Genomic DNA, 13258 nt, shown 5'->3' on the forward strand with positions numbered 1-13258 from the left:
AGCCTGTTTGAATATTTGCTGTATATTCCAGCAAAGGGGAAATCACACCTGATCCTGTGACTCTGACAGCAACAGCTTCTGCTTAAAAAGCCCTTCAGGTAAAAATCCCTGATGGGATCACTTAGTGTGTTTCTTAGCAGGACCCTCCATCAAGGTGACCAACAGCTATGGAAATGCAAGCGAGTGTCAAGCAGTGTCCTGCATGCCTGCTAAGGACAGTTTTCCCTTTTATTTGTAAAACAGGGAGGAGAAGCAGGGAGCCCAAAGAGAAGGAACGCTGCTTTGTGCTGTTTCTGGATTCTTCAGCTGTTAGAGCAAGCTTGTTCACACTGTCTAAATATGACTCAGTATCTTTTAACCAAGAAGAATAACCTACAGCAGCAACAAGGAATATAGTCTCCAAAATGAGGGGCTTTTCCTTCCTGTTTTAATGACCCTAAAACCTACTTTCTACTACAGCACCAGTAATGTCTGTTGGGCCACATAAAAGTGCAAAATGTGGATCAAATCTTTAGCTGGTTAAAACTGAACCGGTTTTCTTCATTTTAAGGGGGTTGAAATATTTGACAGTCAACCTGCCTGTCTCCTGTGGGACAGCAGAAATTATTTTGCAACAAGGCATCTGTGTTTTCCTGACATCCTCAAACCCACACCTGCAAAGGCAAGTCCTCAGCCAGCTACACACTTAACTTTTAACTCCATCCCTCCCTCTTTGTGCCGGGTGTGTAAGCAGACAATGGGACTGGAGAACTGGGGTCACACCAATGGGCTGTGATGGAAGATTTTTCTAGAGACAGATGGTATTTGAGTGTGTGTATCCTGATGAGAAGAGCACAAACACCTTTGGCAAGCTCATTCTTAGATCAGAGAGAGGCCAGAAATCTTGATTTAAGGTCGTATTTCATAACTGAATTCAGAGTATCTTTCATCCAGAACAGGGGACAAAAATTTCCTTCTAAGACAGCCTTTCTTCCAAGATGCCTGTGCCTGAACTCAAACAGTGAAAGTAGTGTCACTCACCTCCCCTTTAGTACATACCTAGAAACACTGAACTGCTGGGAGGGAACAAAGAGGGAGCCACACTCTTCTCAATAGCACCACTGACAGAAAAAGATGAGATGGGCACAGATTGAAAACCATCTGAACACAAGGAAACACTTCTCTTACTCTGACGGTGGCCAGGCTTCCCAGAAAGGTTGAATATCACCACAAAACCCAACTGGGGACAGCACTGGGCAAACTTGCTCTGATGCTGCTTGAGCAGGGGACTGGACGAGCTGATATCCAGAAGTCCCTTCCAACCTCAGCATTTCTCTGCACTGCTCTTGGGAAATGAACATGCCAAAGTTTATACCTTTGAGCACCTCTCTCACATTTTGCAACACACCTTGTTTCTAATTCATAGGTCTTTTAGCTAAACCACCTTGAGACAGCCTCTAGACCTCTCCCATAAAGTCACATCCTGCTCCAGGTGCCTTTCATGTCTTAAATTACTTTGAAAACACCACCCAGAAAGAAATGGGCCCAGCTGCCTCTATAAATCACCAGGGCAAAGCCCAAATAAATTCCTGAGGTGATTATTTAAAATATTTACCTTTAAATTACAGAGGAAGTGGCAGTTGACAGGCTACCTCCAATTAGAAAAACCCAAACATGCAAAATAACTCTTGTGGTCAGGATTCATTGAACTGGCATCAACAAGTAACTGCAACTGGTATTTCTCATGCAGAACTGATGCTTTTTAAACTCTTAAGGCTGTATCCTACAAACAATTGCTCCTGCTGCAATCTACTGGTTTTCTGCCCCTAACTTAACTAAGGCTTTAGGTCAGAGATAAAGATGTTTCTAACACAGGAAAATAGAACTGATTTGGTATCTTTAGCAATGTAATTTTATACTGAGAGATTCAGCTTTCTATTAAGAGCAGGTATTTGTTCACAGGATTTAAGGGTCTCTGTGGTTCCTCCTCTGCAGACTCCCCTTTTTCTATCAAGTGCACAGAATCAGGATGTGACATTTTCATTTCCAAGATGCCTCAGCCTTCACAGATGGGAGACTACAGACAATAAGGCATAATTTGTGAAAGTTCCAAGAACATGTTAGTGGCAGGGGTAGGAAGAGGACTCAGCTTCCCTAAGAATTCCACCAGCCCTTGCTAAAACTACCACTCCTTTCTGTACAGAATAGACCTTCCTTTTGCTCAGCTGCTCACCTGTATCCCTTACCTGCTACCCCTGTACGCAGCCACGCCCTCACAGCGTATTCTGCACACTCGTTTGCAGTTGGCAATGTCTGCACAGAGCATGTGGAGCTCTCCCGGCTGAGATCTTTGTGAAGGGGTTGGCAGGAGATGAGGGATTACTATCAGGCTCTGGATATTTTGGGATAGGTATCCCATAGGTTTGTAAAGCATCAGCCCTGCTCCCACAGCACCCAGGGAAACAGAATTTCTCTGCCGACGTGTGACAGCTCTGATCTTCTGCTGCACAAGCCCAGCTGCAGTGCCTGCCATGGGCTGATGCCTTTCTATGCTGTCTTTGATGTCACAGACTTTCTTCCTGACCCATCTTTCTCTGTGTAACATTTCCTGTCTAATTTTGTCTTTTTTAGCTTCTGTTTATTTCTGTTTCTCAGCTGTTTCCCTCACAGCACAGAAATTCTCTTGAATCTTTTTGAAGCTTCATTCACTTGCCAAACATTTTGTGCAGTTTTGGCTGGCAGGAAGAAGGCAAAGCTTTCTATCTAAAAAATATTAAAGCTTTACTTTTTAAAATCGTGTATTTGCATCAGTCAGTGACAGTAACCTGGGGGTTTGGCTGTGATGTGCTGAGTACACAGCACCCTCTTGTGCCCTCGGACACTGGGCAGCCACAGCTGCTCTGCTCTCTTCTGGTGAACTGTTAGCAAGTTTTACCATATTTCTACAGTTTGCCTGTCAGGTTCCCTTCTTCCTCTTTCTATTAAAGAAACCCCAATCAGACTGTATAAGAAAATAAAATACAAAGATCAGGTGGTGCTCTTATGTGCTTCAACTGACACTGTGGTAAAAGTCAAAATTGCTCCAGTGAGTAGTCTCAGAAATAAAGGTTTTTTATAATCTGCGCTTCTTCAGTACTCCCAAGCAAAGGCCCACAGCTATTCCACCTTTTTTTTTTGTACTTCCAGTACTAGATTTAAGTTCATACAGGTTTGAAAAAGCACAAACTTCCCAATTAGAAATTGATATCCAACAAAAAACCCAAATATTCTTCTTCCACACAGGTGGGATCCCACATTGATTGAATTTTGGCTGTCAGCTGATTTATCTGTGATTCTGCCTTCCAGGCTCCCCTAATAGGACAGGATGGGTTTGAACAACATGCTGGTAAATCAGGGTAACAATTCCAGTTCCAGTTCTAACTGTAGAGGATTTTGTTTCAAATCCTTCTGTGGAGAACAAAGAAGGAAAACCAATTTCTCTCCACACCTCCCAGTAGCAGAAGTTGGATAAGCACAACAGTAGGCAGGCTTTGGACTAAAAACAATGATATGGATTTCCATTTTTTAATCTTTTATTCAGGATATTACCAGGGGAAACCTTGAAAATAAAAGGCAGTGACAAGCCACACTGGTCCTGGATCCTGAGTGTGCTCGCAGTGATACAGTACTGTATCATGTCAAGCAGTAAGAAACTAAGAGGAGAAACATTTGCTTCTGACAGAGTTTCCATCTTTCCCTTGGAAACTTCCAGCACTCCCCTTAAAAGTTCTCAAAACTTCCCCAAATAATTCGAGTAAAGGAGTTGAAAAGAAAGAGCAATGACCGTGCAGACACACGTGAAGGATTCGGTTCTCAGCCAGTAAATCCTTCCTTACAAGAGACTCAGACTGAAAACTGTCCATCCTCATGCACATTTTTGAGCAGCTAATTGAGCATATTTTTCCATGAAGGAAGTTATTATTCCAGGCTTATGCTTCATTGAGTTAAGGCACATGTCATGGCCAGGCTGCAGTACCAGGTGCACAGAATGATGACAAAGGGTTTTCCTCATTATCAGACATCACAAGGTGTCCTGGGCACCACTGCTTGAGCCTGAGTGACCAACAGCATTGTTAATCAATTCAGCAAGCTCTGAAACCAATTGCTAAGCAGCATCTCTGAACAGAAATCCCATTTTTATTCATGTCTTTGCCATTTTGTCTTTAATGTTGTTTTTTTTTAATTTTGAGAAAAAATTTCGCCTGCTCTGACTGGGCAGTTTTATGAATGCAGCCTAGGAGTAACTCTGGGCTGTTTCCCCTCTGATCTTACATATAAAAAGAACCAAAAAAGCAAAAGTCTTAAAATTTATGAGATGATAGAAACTGTGAGCTGAAGCTTTGTGTTACACCTGCCCAGTCCTTCTCTGCTCCTGCTGCTGTTGCTGTGCCACTGGGAGGGAAATTGCATCAAAATTAATCAACATAGCAGCAGCAATGATTGAATCTGAAAACTTTAGACACTGCAGTTCAGCAGCCAAATGAGACCAGCCTAAACCGATCAAAAGACTTCCATCATCTGCCCCAGACAGCGTGGCTCACACAGACGTGGTCACTCCCTTATCGCAGAGCATTTACAGTCACTAAATGCAGTCACGAGAGATGGAAGAGTGTGAATTATATTTCCTTTTTCCCTCAGAAATGAGTTTGTATCCAGCTGCTTGCCCTCTGTATAGTTCATGCACTGGTCCACAATTACCAGAGCTTTAAGCAAATTAAAGGCAACTAAAAGTCCTCCGAAGATGCTGACAGAGATATGCTCACATTTACCCAACGCTACTGATGTATGTAATGAAAGGAAAGGTGACATCAGGATTCCTCTCAAATCACAGAATCACAGAATAATCTAGGTTGGAAAAGACCTCTGAGGTCATATTCATTTGGTCAGATTTACCAGTGGGTCTGTCAAGATCTGAAAAACCTCATGGACATCAGAGATCCAAGATTTTCTAAAAGCTCAGGAATGTCTATAATAAAATTTACATAAGAAATCCAACACAGGATTTGTTGAGGAAAATTTATGAAAGTCAGTGGCTTTAAAGCAGCAGCTGGAGCTGAACACAATGTTCATATCTGAAACTTGTTTCAACCTGCACCTTTTTCAAGCAGTGAAGCTGAAGAGAGAAGGAAGTTTGAGCAAATTCTCAACACCTCAAGACACCACAAAACTTAACCCAGCTCTGATGCAAAGTTTAATAGACTGGATATTTAACCCATGATTGCCATCATAAACATGGTCTATTTGCTTCAAAAGACAAGAAACTCATAACCCTCGGGAATTGCCTTCCTCCTGATCCTTCTCTCCAGCCCTTCTGGAGGGAACAACTGCTGAACACCCACCAGAGCACTCAGAAGCTGAGCATAGGGCAGAGCATCACAAAGGAGAAAGTCCCAGTGGAAAGGAGGCAAGTTCTCCTTTGCTGTTAGGAAGGAAGAACAGAAATTATTTTGAAACGTCTGCAAACCAAGTTTGTATTCTTTCAGGAGGAAGTGTGTAGTTTTAATTTGTCTTCTGTGCCACCTAGAAAACCTTTCTAGGGGAGTTCGCTCTGTTCTAAGGAACAGCAAATGGATTTACAGCAATTAAAGCAGTTGACAAATAATGTTTATAAAAATGCCACATGAACATTGTCTGAGTATAAAGCCGCTCCAGATCATGAGGTCTGTATGATACACCAGAGACTGTAAAAAACTGCAAAACCCAAAAAACCCCCAAACAAACCCCTCAACAACTAAAAGAACTGCAAAACAAACCAAAAAGGAGCTCAAATTATTTTTTTAATTAACACTGTAACATTGATGGGCTAAATTTTAGACCAAAGTGGATGGTGCACTTGAGAGGATTTTATGCAAATTAACACCAAACATACACCCAGCAAGAAAAGTCCTATTTACAAAGGCATGGATTTAATTGGAGGTCAAGGTCTTTTAGTGACTCCTCAGTCTGCTTTAATAAGGGAATTTCACAAAGACATTCTGTGAAATGTCTGCTGTGGCTGTATTTATTTAACTTATATGTGGTATAAGCCATTCATAACAGGAGTTGAAAAACAGGCTGGATCTTCTAAATCTTTTTTGTAATGCAGAGAAAATAAGCCCAAGACAGTCATTAGTACTTCCTTCCCTTCTCCCTTATTGATTGGTGCTGCCTAAACTCCATGGATTTAAATACAGAGAAAGCATGTTTGTGTCAGTGAGAATTCCAAGCATCAGCTGAGAGGCAGAAATAATGGAAATAATAATTTCACCCTTCTCTGATGCTCTTTACCATAAAAATACTTAATGAAAAATATAATTAAGTTCTTAAAAGATCAGACTACTTTCGAAATAGGATTGAAAACTGCCCTTTAAAGTGCATCTCACACTCATTAAATTATGTGCACCATTCCCAAAAGTGCACATCTCCATACTTTACAGGTTAATTCTGGACAACTGGATTTCTGCAAAATAATTGCTGCACAAAAATGCATCCATCTTTGCACTGGAACCATAGATCACTCAGGAATACAAAGGGACAACCAACAGTAGATTAGGACTTGAGGCAAGATGAGGAACACGAGATTTGGCACCCTATTCAAATGGAAGTAAAGTGACAGGATGAGAGTGTGCAAACGTGTATTTGTGTGTATGTGGCCATGGGCCCTTGCACTTGAACTTCAGAGCTCTTTCTGTGGGCAGATCTGTCATCCTTTTTAATCCTACATGAAATAAATCAAATTCCCACTCTAAAGTCAAGAACTCCCATGTTCTTTTATACTACATGAAGAACAAGCCCAAAGGAAACGATGACAGAGATCCTTGAACCAATGGGATGAAATCCCCTGGTGCAAAGGACTTGTTTCTACCTTTGAAGTATAAAGTAAATGTTGAAAACGCCCCCTGCACTTTACTGTATGCAAAAAAAAGGTCTTCAAGATGACAAAAACTCGTTATAGTTACCATATATATAACTGAGGCATCCACAGTCCTGTTCACGGCAGATGATCCTGGTTGTTCACTTATCTTCACTCTAAAAAGATCTTTCTATCCTCTTAAAAGTTTCTCTGGCTGTGCAGAAGTTGAGTGTCCCTCGGGGAATGCAGCAGACTTTGACTTGATGCCTTCTGACATCTCACTCGCCCTGTTAATAAGCTGGGTGAGATGTCAGGTGGAATCTCATCAGCGAGAGCAGCAATGCCTGAAGGAGCTGTGTGGAGCCCCACCATGCTGCCTCTGGAGCTGCTTTTCACAAACATGTTGGTAACTAATGCTAATTATTACCATGAGTAGCTTTCATAATTGCCTCAGAAACCACTCACCTCACTGGCAACAGACTGGGGGGACTTCTCTGGTACTTGGTGATATAAAAATAACCTCCTGAATGTTATTGTAGTCCCACTTGGAGTGGTGCGAGGTGCTCTGACAGAGGATTTTTCAGCCTGTGTGGTGGTACTACAGTGACACATAGTAGTTTAAATACTGGAACTTCAGCAGGACCCTTGGTATGGGGAGGTAGAGGTGCCTTAGCACCCAGGAGCTGTCCCACAGTGCCCTGTGCCTGTTTTATGGCTGTAGTTAATGTCTGGATAAACTCCTTCATATGTCTGCTTATACTGTCTCCTACCATTCTGGGGTCTGCCTCATTTCAAAGATACTAAAGCTGAGTATCACCAAAAGAAGGCAAAAGACAGAATTTCCTCCCTGGGGAATGTTAGTGAAGTTGATGGGCACTGTGCATTGTTGTTCTCAGGCATCACAACCTGAGATGGTCCTACATAATTTTCTTTTTTTCTTTAGTAGCATCAAAAAAAAATCCATCTCACAAGAAAGGAATAAGTGAAGTCTCTTAAATCTCAAATTTGAAGGGAACATAGAAGAAAAAGTAAGTTTGCTTCAGGCTCTTGTAAATTTTTCAGGAAGTTAATGGCACAAAAAAGGAATATGGTAAAAATATCGTCCACGTGGTAACATGTGGAATGCACTCTCCATTTTCTCAGGCAGTGCTACAAGCAAAAAGATGTTTTTAGGGATTGTGGAATGGCTGCAGACTAAAAATAGAAAAACCAAAAATGTCTAACAAAATACATTCAGTAAAAAAATAAAATTAAAAATTACTTTTAGTTGTATTGTTATTCTTGGGTCCCTAAAGGTAGGACCTTTCCTTTCACCAAAATGACATAAGAAGTCACCTATTATCCAGAAGAGCAACTTTCCTCTGGCTACTATCCCCATCAGGTATTACATGCTATTCCATGGGATGGTCAGAGGAACAGAGTTAAAAATTGTCCCAATAAGAAGTGTTTAATGTCCGGTTTTTGAGTAAGATGAATCAGTCACTTGTGATGCTAAAAAAAATTCATCCAATAAAGGATTAGTTAATGCAAATATTCAAGAAAGCCCTAATGATTTTTAGTTTGTTTTTAGACTTGTCACTTTTCAGAAAATCCAGTTTACTGCAATATTGTCACCGATAAGGTGGCACCGGGTATCACTCAGACCAGACACCTTATTGTTCCTTTTCAAAGCCCTCTCTGGTCCTGTGGCACATCATTATTCCCTGCAGTGACAGGGGCCAAAGCAGGAGGAGGCAGGGGCACCAGTGAGCTAAGAATTTCTGGTCAGCTCTTGGGAAGACTTATGTGCACATAGCTTTATGCAACATAAATGTTCTATACATTAATGAAGTACAAATCAAACTCCGTGGATACACATTCTGAGGTAAAAAAATCCACTCAAAGCCAGAGTTTAACTTACACTTAGAGTGTAATACCTGGGGGACTCGGTTTCCCCTTTGTTAAACAGGGGAAGGAGTAAAACTGCTCTCAGACTTATGGGCCATTATACAAGATATTTAGATCTAAGTCCCTCATTTTAGGAGTGATCTTGTTTGCTATGAAAGATGCTGAATTATCTGTAGTGCTCGCAGGCGATTAAAATTGTTAATACCCTTTGTACTTGGTGTACAGCTGCCTACGCCTACAAATCCATGAATCACGGTCCTCTAATTCAGTTTCCTGCAGTGAAAGCAAGATATTATTAACATTCCAATAAAGAAAAACCCTCTTAATTCACTGCTTATATTTAATGAATTGATTTACAGAATAGAGACAGTGTTGGCACTGAAGAGAGAATCTGCAATACTTATTTCCACTCCTATCTACTGTATAAGGTTGGGAAAGTCACCAGAGTGCTCAGCACCTCAGTTTCCCCACCATTTCATATGGAAATAACTCGAAGCAGCAACAGGGTGGAGCTTTAAAGTTAAATGATATTCACTGCAAAAGCTTTCAGCATTTCCATGTTAAAAGGCCCTGGCTTTTAAATATTTATTTTTTAACAACACAATAGTGCCTTGATCTGAAGACGTGTGTAGATGGCTTGGGGCTATTAAAGTGCTGAGCAGGCCTCCAAGAGTGAAGCTATCTCCTTCTCCTTTGTGTCCCAGGATTAGTTTATGCAAGACAGATCTTGCAAATACAGAGCAAAGCATAAAACATTCATTCCCTAATTTAAAGCATGAATTAACTTACCCCTTAGATAGGAAAATCCTGCATTTAAACTGCCTTGCCTTGTCTCCCCGGACTGACAAGCTGCTGTCACACAAAGTGATCCCAGGCAGTGGTTTGAGTGATGCAAAGATAAAGTCTGTCTTTGTGAACTCCTTTTAATCGTATTCCTCGAGGTCCACTTTCTGCTCACAGACTGGCACTACCCATTCTCAAGTCATCATTTCATTTTATCCAGACATAAATGACTTATAGTGCAGTCCAGAGAAAAATCAAACTCTGAATCTGGTCATTGTTTTAACCATGATGAAAATTCATTAAATTTTTTGGTGTCCTCTGTTATTCTTGTTCCCCTTGCTATGACACTTATTCGCTTTATTTTTCAGGAAAACAGTGCAATATTATAAACATTTGGCAGAAATGTTTGTAAAGCCATGCTCTTAGTCTAGTATTTCTCCTAGACAAAGCATTTGCAGTGGCAGCTGAGATCCTTTGTAAAACTCACTGGTATAGAATTTCATTTTAAGAGATTGCAGTACATGATTCAGCGACACGTCAGTGCAATAATATGTGAATGAATCCAGACTTTGCAAAATTGCTGAAACATCCATGATCTCTGCCCTGATTTCAATGCTCGGATTCATTTTCAGTGGTGTGCTTTGCTCCTTAATAAAATTCCCCGGATTGCTGCTCCCTGTTGATGTGGTTGCCAGTCAGAAGGTGAGTTGGGGTCACAATGACTGTCGCTTGAGACAGCTCCTGGTTTCTCTGCTGAGATCACTCTGCCTTGTTTCTCTTACCAAACCATGCATTTCCATCCCCATCTGGACACGTAGCTGGGGTGGAAAACAATGCTGCTGCTTGAAGATGTGGCAAAAAAATTGCAGCTCAAACCTTACTTGTCTGGAGCATATTTCTCGGCTCAAATTCCTCACTGGGATTAGGGAAGCGGTGGAATCCAGCCCTGCACTGAGGGAATTTCATCCCAGCCAGGACCTGTGAACATCTTACTCCCTCTCGTGGCCGCAGGTACTGTGGAATTTTGTTTATTCACTTACAGTTTGCAGATAAATCCTAGTTACAGTCAGGAAGGGCCACTGGAAAACACCACTCTGCATTTGCTCCTTCCCCACATTCCTGCGTCTTCATCCCCACATGGACCTGCTTTTCTGTCTCTCCCTTCCCTCCGCCATTTGAAACACAACTATTCTTTCCACCAGCCTTTGTTCATTTGTGCACTTCCTCCAGGAAGCTGCTTATTCTTGAGAACATGCTTTGTACACAGAAAGGGAAAGAAATCACATTGTTTTATACGTGATTCCTCCCTAAAATCAGAGTTGAAATGGGAGTTTTTTCATGGAACTTCATGCCGGTAGTATTTGTCATTTATTCATCCATGTGCATTTCATTTCTTCTCAAGGACTCACGAGTTCATTCAAAGAGACAATTAGTCATTTAATGAAGAACTGGCTGTGCCCTTATGCAGTGTGTGCCTTAGTCCCTCTCCCTGTAAAGCCAGGCAAGTCCTGCCACACCTTGAAGGTGCCCAGACAGCTCCTGGCTGGCTGTTAGGACACGGCATGGCTTCAAATAGTCCAGGGACTGTCCCAGGTTCTGCTGAAATTCCCAGCAGGTGTGATCTCAGTCCCCTTGTCAGGATTTCAACATCTCTTGCTGAATTTCCAGCACACTATGACAATGTGTATTTAAAGAAATTAGGGCATGTAAATTCATACTGACAGGCATTTGCTTTATCTGTATAAGCTCACTATCAAAGCAGTGAAAGCCTCTGAAAATATTAGCAAACTCATAGGACCATTCTGCAATAAATGAGATGGAGTACACAGTCTGTGTGTTTTTCTCCCTTCTGGCTCCATTGCTGTGTTGCTTTCCTTATATAACTGTTCTAGTTAAAAAACACTCCTGACCTAAGAAAACCTGCATCAACCTTATAATTTTTTGTTAAATACATGGTGGTCAGTGTCAGGTTTAAAAGTAGTAAAGAGTGGGCATTCCATATTTAACTCTGAGTCACTCCATTGTATGTCACGTAGAGACAGCTGCTGGCAGACTTTGAGAAGACTTTTTCTGGGTAAAGTACTCACTGACAGAAATCCCAGCTCCGGGGTGTCCTGAGGAACATGTCCACTCCCTACAATCAGCTCTTAACCTGTTGAGCTCCATGAAACTCATGTTTCCAGAACTGTGTCCCCTGAGAATTTCTCTGTACCTGGAGAGAGCCTCATTGAGGAAGCAGCTGAAAGCTCTGCTCCACGGTCCTTATAAACAACCAGCACTCATACCCTCTCAAGAAAGGCACTGCAGACTATCTACCAAATGCCTCCTACTCCCCTGACACCTGTGTTTTGCTTCAGGTGGGCAATGGTGTTACCTTAAATAAAAAATATAATTCAGGTTTTTGTGTTAAACAGCCCAAATTCATCTGCTTCTAATGAAAAACCTTAAAATATGAGCAAAATCCGCTTTCAACTTCGAAACGTCAACATCAGATGACAGACTTTGAAATATCATACAGAAATCTTGACATTTTACATAGATCAACTTGCTCTACATAAAACTACTGTGCAGCCCTCTGTGCCCTTTCCCTCTCCCAGCACATCATAATTGGTTCTTTTCAGGACTGACTAAAATGCCATCATGGAGAACAGCAACTTGTACGAAGAACATCTGCCCATAAATCTCAAATGAAACTATTTAAAGTGTGGAGACTTGCTTCTTTCTCTTCAAAGACATTTATTCTGAGAGTCAATTCAATACATCTATATTTCCTGGCTAGGATGGCACCTAGCTGCCTCAGAATTTCTCTCTTTCCATCAGCCTCCTGTACAGCCTGGAGGCACAGACTCAGTGTTGCCCATTTCTCAGATCCTAAAATATTTTTGGTTGCCTTTATGCCCCATAGATTGGAGGGCTGGTTTGTGAACACTGGTATATATTGATTTTGGTGAAACTTATTTATATCAGCTGAAAATGCAGCCCCATCTCTAAAACTGACTGACAAATATCATTACTATTCTAGCTTAAGGACTCCAACCTCAAGCATTGTTGCAATTTTCTCATTCACAATCTGTCTTCTCCACATCTGACAGCTTGGGCTGCTCACAGCTCTGTGCATTTATTATACTGTCAGGAGCACAGATGGTCAAGGAACAGGCTTTGATTTACAGCTGCTTATCTTAAAAAAGCTGCACAATACGCATATTTGAGTTTGTCAATACTGAGGCCAATCCCTTCCTATAGGACACATTTTACATTTTGTTCTTTTATTAACAAGTCTGACTTCACAAGTGGTCTCCCTGTCAGTCAGGAAAGGCTGCCTGAAACACAGACAGGGTGAAAGCAGCACCTTCCAGTTCTCCCATTCCCTGACACCTGCCCAATGAAAAATGTCAGGATTGCCATTTTAGCAGCTAGAGGCTACTAGGTGTTCTCATCTCTTGCATTCCAGAAATCAGAAACTAAACCCACAGTGACTCAAACCCAAAACCTACGACCAATTGACACAGCTTTAAGAACTGCACAAATCAGTGACAGGATTTGATGTCTAACAATTTGGGAACAAGAGAAGGTAAAAGCCATTCCTGAAGGCAAGGATCTGTAGTTCTGCAAAAGCCGTCTGCAATCCCACACAGCACAACCTGCTGGAAGATCACCTCACAGGAAAGCAAAGTTGCCTTATGGAAAGCAGATAACAAAAATTGGAGCTATCATCTGGGGAGTCCTCCTCTTTCAAGT

Source organism: Corvus kubaryi, unplaced genomic scaffold, assembly GCF_017639235.1.
Source record: "Corvus kubaryi isolate FWS band 111438036 unplaced genomic scaffold, C.kubaryi_AGA036_p1.0 75, whole genome shotgun sequence".
In the NCBI taxonomy this organism is placed as follows: domain Eukaryota; kingdom Metazoa; phylum Chordata; class Aves; order Passeriformes; family Corvidae; genus Corvus; species Corvus kubaryi.